Source organism: Piliocolobus tephrosceles, chromosome 5 (genome assembly GCF_002776525.5).
Source record: "Piliocolobus tephrosceles isolate RC106 chromosome 5, ASM277652v3, whole genome shotgun sequence".
NCBI lineage: Eukaryota > Metazoa > Chordata > Mammalia > Primates > Cercopithecidae > Piliocolobus > Piliocolobus tephrosceles.
The window spans coordinates 6,304,163-6,317,280 of record NC_045438.1 but is presented as its reverse complement, the minus strand read 5'-3'; the positions used below and the strand labels follow the sequence as shown (position 1 = coordinate 6,317,280).

At 39.6% G+C, this 13,118-nt stretch overlaps 1 protein-coding gene and 1 pseudogene across 1 annotated transcript in view; one reads left to right on the top strand and one right to left on the bottom strand.

Moving 5' to 3' along the window:
- Window positions 1-13,118, bottom strand: part of FRK (fyn related Src family tyrosine kinase) — a 169,462-nt gene that overhangs the window by 89,841 nt on the left and 66,503 nt on the right. The window lies entirely within an intron of this gene.
- LOC111547254 lies at window positions 3,601-4,532 on the top strand (annotated as a pseudogene).

Below are 13,118 nucleotides of genomic sequence, written 5' to 3'. Positions count from 1 at the left end.
ACAACTTTTTCAGAGTTTTGCTGTATAGTAGAGATTCACGTGCAGTAATCAGAGGGCAAGTAGAGTCAAGAGTTGTTTTTAAGAGTTAAGAATACTGATTTTGTTTGCTGCTGCTTGGCCTTCCAAGAAGAATTTAGTTCTGACAAATAATTTAATTCTTTACTAATCAGAAGTTAAGTTATAGTGGTGACTTTAAGAGAGGTCAAAAATTGTTCTAAGAAATCAATACACAAATATCCAACTTCAGTTGACCTCACAGAATGCTTAATAATCATCCACATTATAAAATTTCTAACAGTCTTATTCTTTCCCAATATAACTACAACCATTACTCACAACTACATATCCATCAAAAACACACATTCAGAAACTCTCTACATAATAACATTGAATGAAAATTCTGTTTCAAAGTTATAATCTGCTAATATAACTCACTAGCAAAGTATCAGCGCATGATAGCTAATAAATTTGGATTAAACATAACCAATGCCTAAATCAAAAAATGAAGAAGCAAGGAAAATTGTCATACACTTTGTGTAGCCATTCCTTAAAATCAAACTATCAACTCATTGGCTTATTAGTAGAGTTAATTCTTAAATGTTTTCCTTAATCACTACTGTACTCATTTTTTTTTCAACATCGCTGGCTAACAAGTACTCAGTTGCTGCAACAACTACCCACAAATAAATAGAGAGCAGGTGAATGTCTGTTTCTATGGTTTCTATTTACAGTAGAGAGAGATTGTTTAACACTTGCTACTTTCCTTTTATAATAGAAATTTAAGTATTGCCTTCTCCCTATTCTTATCCTTCTTCTCCTCCATCCTGTAATGCTATCTATTTTCTTTCTCTTCATCTGGCTCTCTTTCTCAATCACCATTACCCTAACTTCCATTAAAAGTGATTTAATTTCAGTTTTCCATTCTAGGAAAAATGTCTGGACAGAAAAGGAACAAACAGTGGGAGAGCTGCCTGCACTTTTTTAAAAAATAAGTTTGAGCAAATATACTTTGTTTCTTAAACTAGATCAGCAACTTAAGAAGAAATGACAGAGTTTCCTTCTTTGCTTAGACAAAGCCTCTTTCTATGACAAATCCTTGAATAACAGGGATAGTTCCCCCCACCTCCATCTTTCAGCAGTGTCTGATATCGGTTTGATAAGATAAGCTTCAGGAATGCAGTGAGCCAATTACTTGGGTTGCCCTCAGCAAATATACTTACTTACTGCTGGATCAAACTAAAATATTCATTATTTATACTGTGGTACAAAATTATAGTAAACAAAAGTTGGTAAAATATAATGTCACATGGATAACAAAAAAACATCAGTTTGAAAAATAATTTGGGATTTTTCTCATAATATCCTCTGTACCAAATGGAATCATCCAAGTGTGCTCAGTGATCTGTCAGTGTACAATGATGTGATAGAAATGGTAAAACAAAATCCTTTTTGAGATATCATCCCAAAACTGTTGAGCAAAGATTCCTGGGAGATAGTCTTCCCTTGCATTTGAGAAAATTAGCTTCTGGGAAGTGACTTTCAAAGTCAAACAAGGTGGTAATATCCTCTTGAAAAGGAAAAAAAAAAATACTTTATTCATTAAATAAGTAAAACAATGTTAAAACATAGATATCAATGTACTTAACTGTAAATATAAATGTACAGATATATTGAGCAAATTCAATGAGCACTGTCCTATGTCAACATTGGAACTGTGCGGAAACATACAAACCTTCTCTAATCCGAGTTCAATTATGTATTCCTTTAACTTCTCAAAAAGCAATTTCATATTGTACATGTGAGCATGCCAATGGAAAAAAAGTTACTTTTAGTATTATTAACATAGTATTTCTTTGAATATCAAGTATTTCTTTGAATATCAGCAAATAACACATACTTCAGGTTTGTCCTAATGGAGAATGTCAGGCACACCCAAATGTATTATTGCTTTCTTTGTAGACTTTCTTAATCACTCAGCCAAGCAAAGCTATTAACTTACTCTAATTCCCTACAGAAGTCTTTAGTTTTACCGCCTTTAAAATGCCTGTACAGCCAATTTCCCATTAGTAAATGTAAAAGATTTTTTATATTACTATTAAGTTGCTTTAACAAATTCAATTTTAGGTCCCTGAAGTCTCTTACTTGGTTCCACTGCCTGTACAATAGGTGTCTGTATTTTTGTGCATAGCTTTCTTTTTACATTGAGAAAGATAAACAACACCAAAGTGTAATAGATAATTTGGTTGATATAAAGAAAGTAGAATGAGGAAAGAAATGGGCTTAATTCACTTTCAATGACAATGATTAGAATTTCATTTTCTACACTACACACCCAATAGTAAAGGAGCAAAAGCTCCAGGGATTTTAAAAATATAATTAAAATAATGTAAGCACAGAATCATGAACTTTCTGGCATGCCCATATTTGTCTGACTTATTTCCATACTGAGCACAATATTCATATCCAATCTTCCCTCAGCTAATGCATACTATTATCTGTCTACTAGTAAATCCTTTCTTATTCTCTATAGTTTCTCACACATTCTCACTTTACTTGTTTTCCTTAAACATTAGCTTATTTCTTTTATTTTCGCCTTTGGGGTCATTTGTTTAATAAACATCTTCTTTTCTGATGTTTATTAAAAATTCACCTGCCTTTTTAAATCACATTTTAAACTAATGTGTCTCCTCTTTTTCTTTGTCTTGATTGTTTTCTCTACACCTTGTATTTCTCCTCTACTGCACCTGGGTCTCATTCAGGTAAAGAAAGGCCCAACTGAAGGCACTTTCCTGCCTTGCTTTGCAGATTTGGAGTAAAACAGAATGAATGCTACACATGTGTACAAACCCACAAATGAGGGAAAAGCGCAGGGAGCTTGTGTCAAATTCTCTAGCAAGGATGTGCACAGTTAGAATTGAAAAGCAATGGGATAAACAAGGTTAGAGGCAGAAGAGACAGCACCAACCAGCATGAGAGCCAGAGAAGCAAAATGGGAGCCAAGTAAGGAAGTAGCTAGAGGAGGTTTCTGGCCAACATTCATTAATTACAATTCTATCAAGCAGCCTGTCATGTTTGGTTTACAATTAGTCTTCCAACCAAGCTCAGAAAGACAATTTAAAAATGTATTTTTTAATTAGTGTATAGACTAAGATATAATATTCTTTTTTCTTTATAATTTAAGGTTCTAAAATGTAAAACATGTCAAGACTGATCATTATTATTCATGTATTACAGCAGGTTAAAACAGCAGATGCCTATAAAACTCCACATATGTTCTATAGAATAAGAATTTAAAAGAACTCAAAAAAAAGGGAGTGTGAAAAGGAAGAAAATAAGCCAGACTTAAAGACAAATATGGTTATTATGAATAAGCATTAGATGAACTCTGAGCTTCCTAGTGGCTAAGAATAAAGAAAACTGTGATGTGTAATAAATTTTTAGTATCTGCTATGAGGAAGCAAATCAATTTTTCAAGAGAAACGAACCTTAAGCTTTTGTCCATACTAATCTTACAACACAGGTTCTTACATTTTTTTAACATGATTCCTTTTAGAATATCATAAAACCTATAATCCCCAGCCTAGAAAATCACAGAAGGCTGACACTGACCTTCAGCGCCTCAGCTCCAGCGCCATGGCGCCCTCCAGGAAGTTCTTCATGGGGGAACCGGAAGATGAACGGACGGAAGAAGAGTGTGGAGCTCATCAGCATTCTGATCGCGGCCAAGATGCCGGCCGACACTGAGGTGGTTTGCGCTACCCGCGCTGCCTATATCGACTTTGCCCCAGAAGCCAGAGCTGAAGATTGCTGTGACTGTGCAGAACTGATACAAAGTAACTAACGGGGCCTTTGCGGAGATCACCCCTGGCATGATCAAAGACTGCGAAGCCAGTCTGGGGTCCTGGGGCACTCAGAGAGTGGCATGTCTTTGGGGAGTCAGATGAGCTGATTGAGCAGAAAGTGACTCATGCTCTGGCAGAGGGACTCAGAGTAATCGCTTGCATTGGGGAGAAGCTAGCTGAAAGGGAAGTGGCATCACTGAGAAGTTTGTTTTCGAGCAGAAGAAGGCCATCGCAGATAACGTGAAGGACTGGAGCAAGGTCATCCCGGCCTATGAGCCCAGGTGGACCATTGGTACCAGCAAGACTGCAGCACCCTAGCAGGCCCAGAAAGTACACCAGAAGCTCCAAGAACGGCTTAAGTCCAACGTCTCTGATGCGGTGGCTCAGAGCACCCGTATCATTTATGGAGGCTCTGTGATCGGGGCAAGCTGCAAGGAGCTGGCCAGCCAGCCTGAGATGGAGGGCTTCCTCGTGGGTGATGCTTCCCTCAAGCCCAAATTCGTGGACATCATCAATGCCAATGAGCCCCATCCATTTTCCCTATCCTTCCTCCCCAAGCCGGGGACTAAGCAGCCCAGAAACCCAGTAACTGCCCCTCTCCTGCGCATGTTTCTGATGGTGTCATCTGCCCCTTCTTGTGGCCTCATCCAAACTATACCTTCCTTTACCATTTATATCTTCACCCTGTAACGGTTGGGACCAGGCCACTCCCTTCTACGCTTAGTATAACCTTGGAACTAGATGTCACTAAGGTGGCTTCTCCTTGGCTGAGAGGTGGAAGGGGTGGAATTTGCTGCTGGGTCCCCTAGGCCCTAGTGAGGGCAGGAGAGAAACCATCCTCTCCCTTCTGACACCCTGAGGCTAAGATCCTCCCGTCCGAAGCCAGGAGTGCTGCCCTTTCCCACAGTGTCCGCACCTGTGTGTGCTGTGTATGTGAACCACCCACATGTGAGGGAATAAACACCTGGCAGTAAAAAAAAAAAAAAAAAAAAAGGAAAAAGAAAATCACAGAAATTTTATAGACATTTTCAGAGATTCATGAACTGTTTCAAGCCTATCCTTGGAACCTCTAGGAGTCCATGATCTACATATTAAGGATTCTTGTCATTAGAATGGACATGGGGGAAGTTTTAAAAGTCATAGTGAATAATGACAGCAGAAACTGCAAAATCTGTTTTTATGTCTTTCTTATTTATGTTGAGAGCATAATATTAAGGGATAAATTTAGTGAAAATAATTGTGTAAAGAAGGTAAAGTTATGAACTACGTATGGGCAATCACAATGTCTATATTTGACCTTATGGCCAGCATACTAGCTACCTTTATTTTTCATGGCATAAGTGACATCTAATAATTTCTTCTAATAATGTCCTATGGAAGTATAGAATCTATAATACTCAAATAAGTAAATCTAATAGCAATCCATTTATAATTCTCTTACTATATTTTATAGTTTACTAACATACATTGCCAAACAATATATTATTTAGTTTTCCTTATTTGTGGACTTTATAAAAATAGAATCATGTTACAGGTAGTTTCTCGAAACTTTTTTCACCCAACATTATGCTTCCAAATTGCATCCATGTTGTTATACATCACTCAAGTCATTATTTTAATCTTGAGTTGTTATACATCACTCGTCATTATTTTAATATTTTATTCAATAAATAAGCCATAAATTATTCCTCACCCATTAATAGACATTTGAATTGATTCTAGTATTTTGCTATTAGAAATTTAGGTGTTATCAACATCTTCTGGGAAAAAGGTTTTACTCTGACAATGGAAACAGGGGAAGAACTCATAGGCTCACTACTAGTAATAGTCTAAGTCTTGGGCTAGCTGGTTATATGGATGTTCATTAATTATTATGCTTTAGAACCCACCTGAAAGTTACATATATTGTTTTGTATTTATAAAATATATTTTTAAGTTAAAAGTAAAGTTAAAATTAATAAACCAGAATATTTTATAATACTAAAAATTTTGAATAATGGAGATTCATGCTCTAAAAGATGGTAGAAATTTCTTTAAACACCAAAATTTTCAAAAGTGAAAAATTATCTATGGGGATTCTTTGGTCTTCACTAATTATTATGTAATAATGTTTTCTATCATTTTCCCAGGACCTACGAAATCAATAGCATGACTTTCCATTTTCCTAAACTACCACTTCCCTGTTAGACTTTGATAAGGGATAGCACAGAGTTCAAAGTGACTCAGCATCAAAACAAGTACCTGTCTGTTTTGCTATAAACTATTGCATAACACAAATGCAAGGTATTGAGTTGCTTTTTTTATTGTTTTTATATGAAATATCACTGTATTCTCTGGATTATAACAGCCTAAGGCTAAACAGAGGAATACTCTATAACCACTGTATACCAGAAAAGAAAATCAGGGCTCCCTAATTCATTCCCTATCTGTCTTCTAGGAAAGTGCAAAGAGGATCATGTGTTGTTCTTGTGTATAAAAGATTCCTTGAAGCATCTGGGATCAAGTCTTGCATAAGATGGCCAAATAGGAACAGCTCCGGTCTGCAGCTCCCAGCAAGATCAACACATAAGGTGAGTGATTTCTGCATTTCCAACTGAGGTACCTGGCTCATCTGATTGGGACTGGTTAGACAGTGGGTGCAGCCCACAGATGGCAAACAGAAGCATGAGGCATCACCTCACCTGGGAAGCACAAAGGGTCAGTGAACTCCCTCCCCTAGCCTAGGGAAGCCGTAAGGGACTGTGCCGTGAGGAATGGTGCACTCTAGCCCAGATACTACTCTTTTCCTACAGTCTTCACAACCCACAGACCAGGAGATTCCCTCGGGTACCTATGCCACCTGGGTTTCAAGCACAAAAGTGGGCGGCCGTTTGCGCAGACACTGAGCTAGCTGCAGGAGTGTTTTTCATACCCCAGTGGCGCCTGGATCACCAGCAAGACAGAACTGTTCACTCCCCTGGAAACGGGGCTGAAAGCCAGGGATCCCAGTGGTCTAGCTCAGCAGACTGTACCCCCACTGAGCCCAGCAAGCTAAGATCCACTGACTTGAAATTCTCGCTGCCAGCACAGCAGTCTGAAGTCGACCTGGGACACTAGAGCTTGGTCAGGGAAGGGGCATCCACCATTACTGAGGCTTAAGTAGGTGGTTTTCCCCTCACAGTATAAACAAAGCCACCAGGAAGTTCGAACTGGGCAGAGACCACCACAGCTTTGCAAAGTTGCTATAGCCAGAATGCCTCTGTAGCTTCCTCCTCTCTGGGCAGGGCATCTCTGAAAGAAAGGCAGCAGCCCCAATCAGGGGCTTATAGATAAAACTCCCATCTCCCTGGAACACAGCACCTGGGAGAAGGGGCAGCTATGGGCGCAGCTTCAGCAGACTTATACATTCCTGCCTGCCAGCAAAGGGAAGCCCACTAGATTAACAGCAGATCTCTCTGCAAAAACCCCACAAGCCAGAAGAGAGTGGGGGCCAATATTCAACATTCCTAAAGAAAATAATTTTCTTTTTTTTTTTTTCATTTTTTATTTTTTTATTTTTTTATTTTTTTTATTATACTTTAAGTTCTAGGGTACATGTGCATAACGTGCAGGTTTGTTACATATGTATATATGTGCCATGTTGGTGTGCTGCACCCATCAACTCATCAGCACCCATCAATTCATCATTTATATCAGGTATAACTCCCCAATGCAATCCCTTCCCCCTCCCCCCTCCCCATGACAGGCCCCATTGTGTGATGTTCCCCTTCCCGAGTCCAAGTGAGCTCATTGTTCAGTTCCCACCTATGAGTGAGAACATGCGGTGTTTGGTTTTCTCTTCTTGTGATAGTTTGCTAAGAATGATGGTTTCCAGCTGCATCCATGTCCCTACAAAGGACGCAAACTCATCCTTTTTTATGGCTGCATAGTATTCCATGGTGTATATGTGCCACATTTTCTTAATCCAGTCTGTCACTGATGGACATTTGGGTTGATTCCAAGTCTTTGCTATTGTGAATAGTGCCGCAATAAACATACGTGTGCATGTGTCTTTGTAGTAGCATAATTTATAATCCTTTGGGTATATACCCAGTAGTGGGATGGCTGGGTCATATGGTACATCTAGTTCTAGATCTTTGAGGAATCACCATACTGTTTTCCATGATGGTTGAACTAGTTTACAATCCCACCAACAGTGTAAAAGTGTTCCTATTTCTCCACATCCTCTCCAGCACCTGTTGTTTCCTGACTTTTTAATGATTGCCATTCTAACTGGTGTGAGATGATATCTCATTGTGGTTTTGATTTGCATTTCTCTGATGGCCAGTGATGATGAGCATTTTTTCATGTGTCTGTTGGCTGTATGAATGTCTTCTTTTCAGAAATGTCTGTTCATATCCTTTCCCCACTTTTGGATGGGATTGTTTGTTTTTTTCTTGTATATTTGTTTGAGTTCTTCGTAGATTCTGGAAATTAGCCCTTTGTCAGATGAGTAGATTGCAAAAATTTTCTCCCATTCTGTAGGTTGCCTGTTCACTCTGATGGTAGTTTCTTTTGCTGTGCAGAAGCTCTTTAGTTTAATTAGATCCCATTTGTCAATTTTGGCTTTTGCTGCTGTTGCTTTTGGTGTTTTAGACATGAAGTCCTTGCCCATGCCTATGACCTGAATGGTACTACCTAGATTTTCTTCTAGGGTTTTTATGGTATTAGGTCTAACATTTAAGTCTCTAATCCATCTTGAATTAATCTTCGTATAAGGAGTAAGGAAAGGATCCAGTTTCAGCTTTCTACTTATGGCTAGCCAATTTTCCCAGCACCATTTATTAAATAGGGAATCCTTTCCCCATTTCTTGTTTTTGTCAGGTTTGTCAAAGATCAGATGGTTGTAGATGTGTGGCATTATTTCTGAGGACTCCGTTCTGTTCCATTGGTCTATATCTCTGTTTTGGTACCAGTACCATGCTGTTTTGGTTACTGTAGCCTTGTAGTATAGTTTGAAGTCAGGTAGCGTGACGCCTCCGGCTTTGTTCTTTTGACTTAGGATTGTCTTGGCAATGCGGGCTCTTTTTAGGTTCCATATGAACTTTAAAGCAGTTTTTTCCAATTCGGTGAAGAAACTCATTGGTAGATTGATGGGGATGGCATTGAATCTATAAATCACCTTGGGCAGTATGGCCATTTTCACGATATTGATTCTTCCTATCCATGAGCATGGTATGTTCTTCCATTTGTTTGTGTCCTCTTTGATTTCACTGAGCAGTGGTTTGTAGTTCTCCTTGAAGAGGTCCTTTACATCCCTTGTAAGTTGGATTCCTAGGTATTTTATTCTCTTTGTAGCAATTGTGAATGGAAGTTCATTCCTGATTTGGCTCTCTGCTTGTCTGTTACTGGTGTATAAGAATGCTTGTGATTTTTGCACATTAATTTTGTATCCTGAGACTTTGCTGAAGTTGCTTATCAGCTTAAGAAGATTTTGGGCTGAGACGATGGGGTTTTCTAAATATACAATCATGTCATCTGCAAACAGGGACAATTTGACTTCTTCTTTTCCTAACTGAATACCCTTGATTTCTTTCTCTTGCCTGATTGCCCTAGCCAGAACTTCCAACACTATGTTGAATAGGAGTGGTGAGAGAGGGCATCCCTGTCTTGTGCCAGTTTTCAAAGGGAATTTTTCCAGTTTTTGCCCATTCAGTATGATATTAGCTGTGGGTTTGTCATAAATAGCTCTTATTATTTTGAGGTACGTTCCATCAATACCGAATTTGTTGAGCGTTTTTAGCATGAAGGGCTGTTGAATTTTGTCAAAAGCCTTTTCTGCATCTATTGAGATAATCATGTGGTTCTTGTCTTTGGTTCTGTTGATATGCTGGATTACGTTGATTGATTTGCGAATGTTGAACCAGCCTTGCATCCCAGGGATGAAGCCCACTTGATCATGGTGGAGAAGCTTTTTGATGTGCTGCTGAATCCGGTTTGCCAGTATTTTATTGAGGATTTTTGCATCGATGTTCATCAGGGAGATTGGTCTAAAATTCTCTTTTTTTGTTGTGTCTCTGCCAGGCTTTGGTATCAGGATGATGTTGGCCTCATAAAATGAGTTAGGGAGGATTCCCTCTTTTTCTATTGATTGGAATGGTTTCAGAAGGAATGGTACCAGCTCCTCCTTGTACCTCTGGTAGAATTCAGCTGTGAATCCATCTGGTCCTGGGCTTTTTTTGGTGGGTAGGCTATTAATTGTTGCCTCAATTTCAGAGCCTGCTATTGGTCTATTCAGGGATTCAACTTCTTCCTGGTTTAGTCTTGGGAGAGTGTACGTGTCCAGGAAATTATCCATTTCTTCTAGATTTTCTAGTTGATTTGCGTAGAGGTGTTTATAGTATTCTCTGATGGTAGTTTGTATTTCTGTGGGGTCGGTGGTGATATCCCCTTTATCACTTTTTATTGCGTCTATTTGATTCCTCTCTCTTTTCTTCTTTATTAGTCTTGCTAGTGGTCTGTCAATTTTGTTGATCTTTTCAAAAAACCAACTCCTGGATTCATTGATTTTTTGGAGGGTTTTTTGTGTCTCTATCTCCTTCAGTTCTGCTCTGATCTTAGTTATTTCTTGCCTTCTGCTAGCTTTTGAATGTGTTTGCTCTTGCCTCTCTAGCTCATTTAATTGTGATGTTAGAGTGTCTATTTTAGATCTTTCCTGCTTTCTCTTGTGGGCACTTAGTGCTATAAATTTCCCTCTACACACTGCTTTAAATGTGTCCCAGAGATTCTGGTACGTTGTATCTTTGTTCTCATTGGTTTCAAAGAACATCTTTATTTCTGCTTTCATTTCGTTATGTACCCAGTAGTCATTCAGGAGCAGGTTGTTCAGTTTCCATGTAGTTAAGCGGTTTTGATTGAGTTTCTTAGTCCTGAGTTCTAGTTTGATTGCACTGTGGTCTGAGAGACAGTTTGTTATAATTTCTGTTCTTTTACATTTGCTGAGGAGTGCTTTACTTCCAATTTTGTGGTCAATGTTGGAATAAGTGCGATGTGGTGCTGAGAAGAATGTATATTCTGTTGATTTGGGGTGGAGAGTTCTATAGATGTCTATTAGGTCCGCTTGGTGCAGAGATGAGTTCAATTCCTGGATATCCTTGTTAACTTTCTGTCTCGTTGATCTGTCTAATGTTGACAGTGGAGTGTTGAAGTCTCCCATTATTATTGTATGGGAGTCTAAGTCTCTTTGTAAGTCTCTAAGGACTTGCTTTATGAATCTGGGTGCTCCTGTATTGGGTGCATATATATTTAGGATAGTTAGCTCTTCCTGTTGAATTGATCCCTTTACCATTATGTAATGGCCTTCTTTGTCTCTTTTGATCTTTGATGGTTTAAAGTCTGTTTTATCAGAGACTAGGATTGCAACCCCTGCTTTTTTTTGTTCTCCATTTGCTTGGTAGATCTTCCTCCATCCCTTTATTTTGAGCCTATGTATGTCTCTGCATGTGAGATGGGTCTCCTGAAGACAGCAGACTGATGGGTCTTGACTCTTTATCCAGTTTGCCAGTCTGTGTCTTTTAATTGGAGCATTTAGTCCATTTACATTTAAGGTTAATATTGTTATGTGTGAACTTGATCCTGCCATTATGATATTAACTGGTTATTTTGGTCATTAGTTGATGCAGTTTCTTCCTAGCCTCGATGGTCTTTACATTTTGGCATGTTTTTGCAATGGCTGGTACCTATTGTTCCTTTCCATGTTTAGAGCTTCCTTCAGGGTCTCTTGTAAGGCAGGCCTGGTGGTGACAAAATCTCTAAGCATTTGCTTATCTGTAAAGAATTTTATTTCTCCTTCACTTATGAAACTTAGTTTGGCTGGATATGAAATTCTGGGTTTAAAATTCTTTGCTTTAAGAACGTTGAATATTGGCCCCCACTCTCTTCTGGCTTGTAGAGTTTCTGCCGAGAGATGTGCTGTCAGTCTGATGGGCTTCCCTTTGTGGGTAACCCGACCTTTCTCTCTGGCTGCCCTTAAGATTTTTTCCTTCATTTCAACTTTGGTGAATCTGGCAATTATGTGTCTTGGAGTTGCTCTTCTGGAGGAGTATCTTTGTGGCGTTCTCTGTATTTCCTGAATTTGAATGTTGGCCTGCCCTGCTAGGTTGGGGAAGTTCTCCTGGATGATATCCTGTAGAGTGTTTTCCAATTTGGTTCCATTTTCCCCCTCACTTTCAGGCACCCCAATCAGACGTAGATTTGGTCTTTTGACATAATCCCATACTTCTTGCAGGCTTTGTTCATTTCTTTTTCTTCTTTTTTCTTTTGGTTTCTCTTCTCGCTTCATTTCATTCATTTGATCCTCTATCGCTGATACTCTTTCTTCCAGTTGATCGAGTCGGTTACTGAAGCTTGTGCATTTGTCACGTATTTCTCGTGTCATGGTTTTCATCTCTGTCATTTCGTTTATGACCTTCTCTGCATTAATTAGTCTAGCTGTCAATTCTTCCACTCTTTTTTCAAGATTTTTAGTTTCTTTGCGCTGGGTACGTAATTCCTCCTTTAGCTCTGAGAGGTTTGATGGACTGAAGCCTTCTTCTCTCATCTCATCAAAATCATTCTCTGACCAGCTTTGATCCGTTGCTGGCGATGGGCTGTGCTCCTTTGCAGGAGGAGATGAGCTCTTATTTTTTGAATTTCCAGCTTTTCTGCCCTGCTTTTTCCCCATCTTTGTGATTTTATCTGTCTCTGGTCTTTGATGATGGTGACGTATACTGATGGGGTTTTGGTATAGGTGACCTTCCTGTTTGATAGTTTTCCTTCTGACAGTCAGGACCCTCAGCTATAGGTCTGTTGGAGATTGCTTGAGGTCCACTCCAGACCCTGTTTGCCTGGGTATCAGCAGCAGAGGTTGCAGAAGACAGAATATTGCTGAACAGCGAGTGCACCTGTCTGATTCTTGCTTTGGAAGCTTCCTCTCAGGGGTGTACTCCACCCTGTGAGGTGTGGGGTGTCAGACTGCCCCTGGTGGGGGATGTCTCCCAGTTAGGCTACTCAGGGGTTAGGGACCCACTTGAGCAGGCAGACTGCCCCTTCTCAGATCTCAACCTCCGTGTTGGGAGATCCACTGCTCTCTTCAAAACTGTCAGACAGAGTCGTTCGCGTTTGCACAGGCTTCTGCTGCTTTAGCTGAGCCCTGTCCCCAGAGGCGCAGTCTACAGAGACAGGCAGGTTTCCTTGAGCTGCTGTGAGCTCCACCCAGTTTGAGCTTCCCAGTGGCTTTATTTACCTACTTAAGCCTCAGCGATGGCGGGCGCCCCTCCC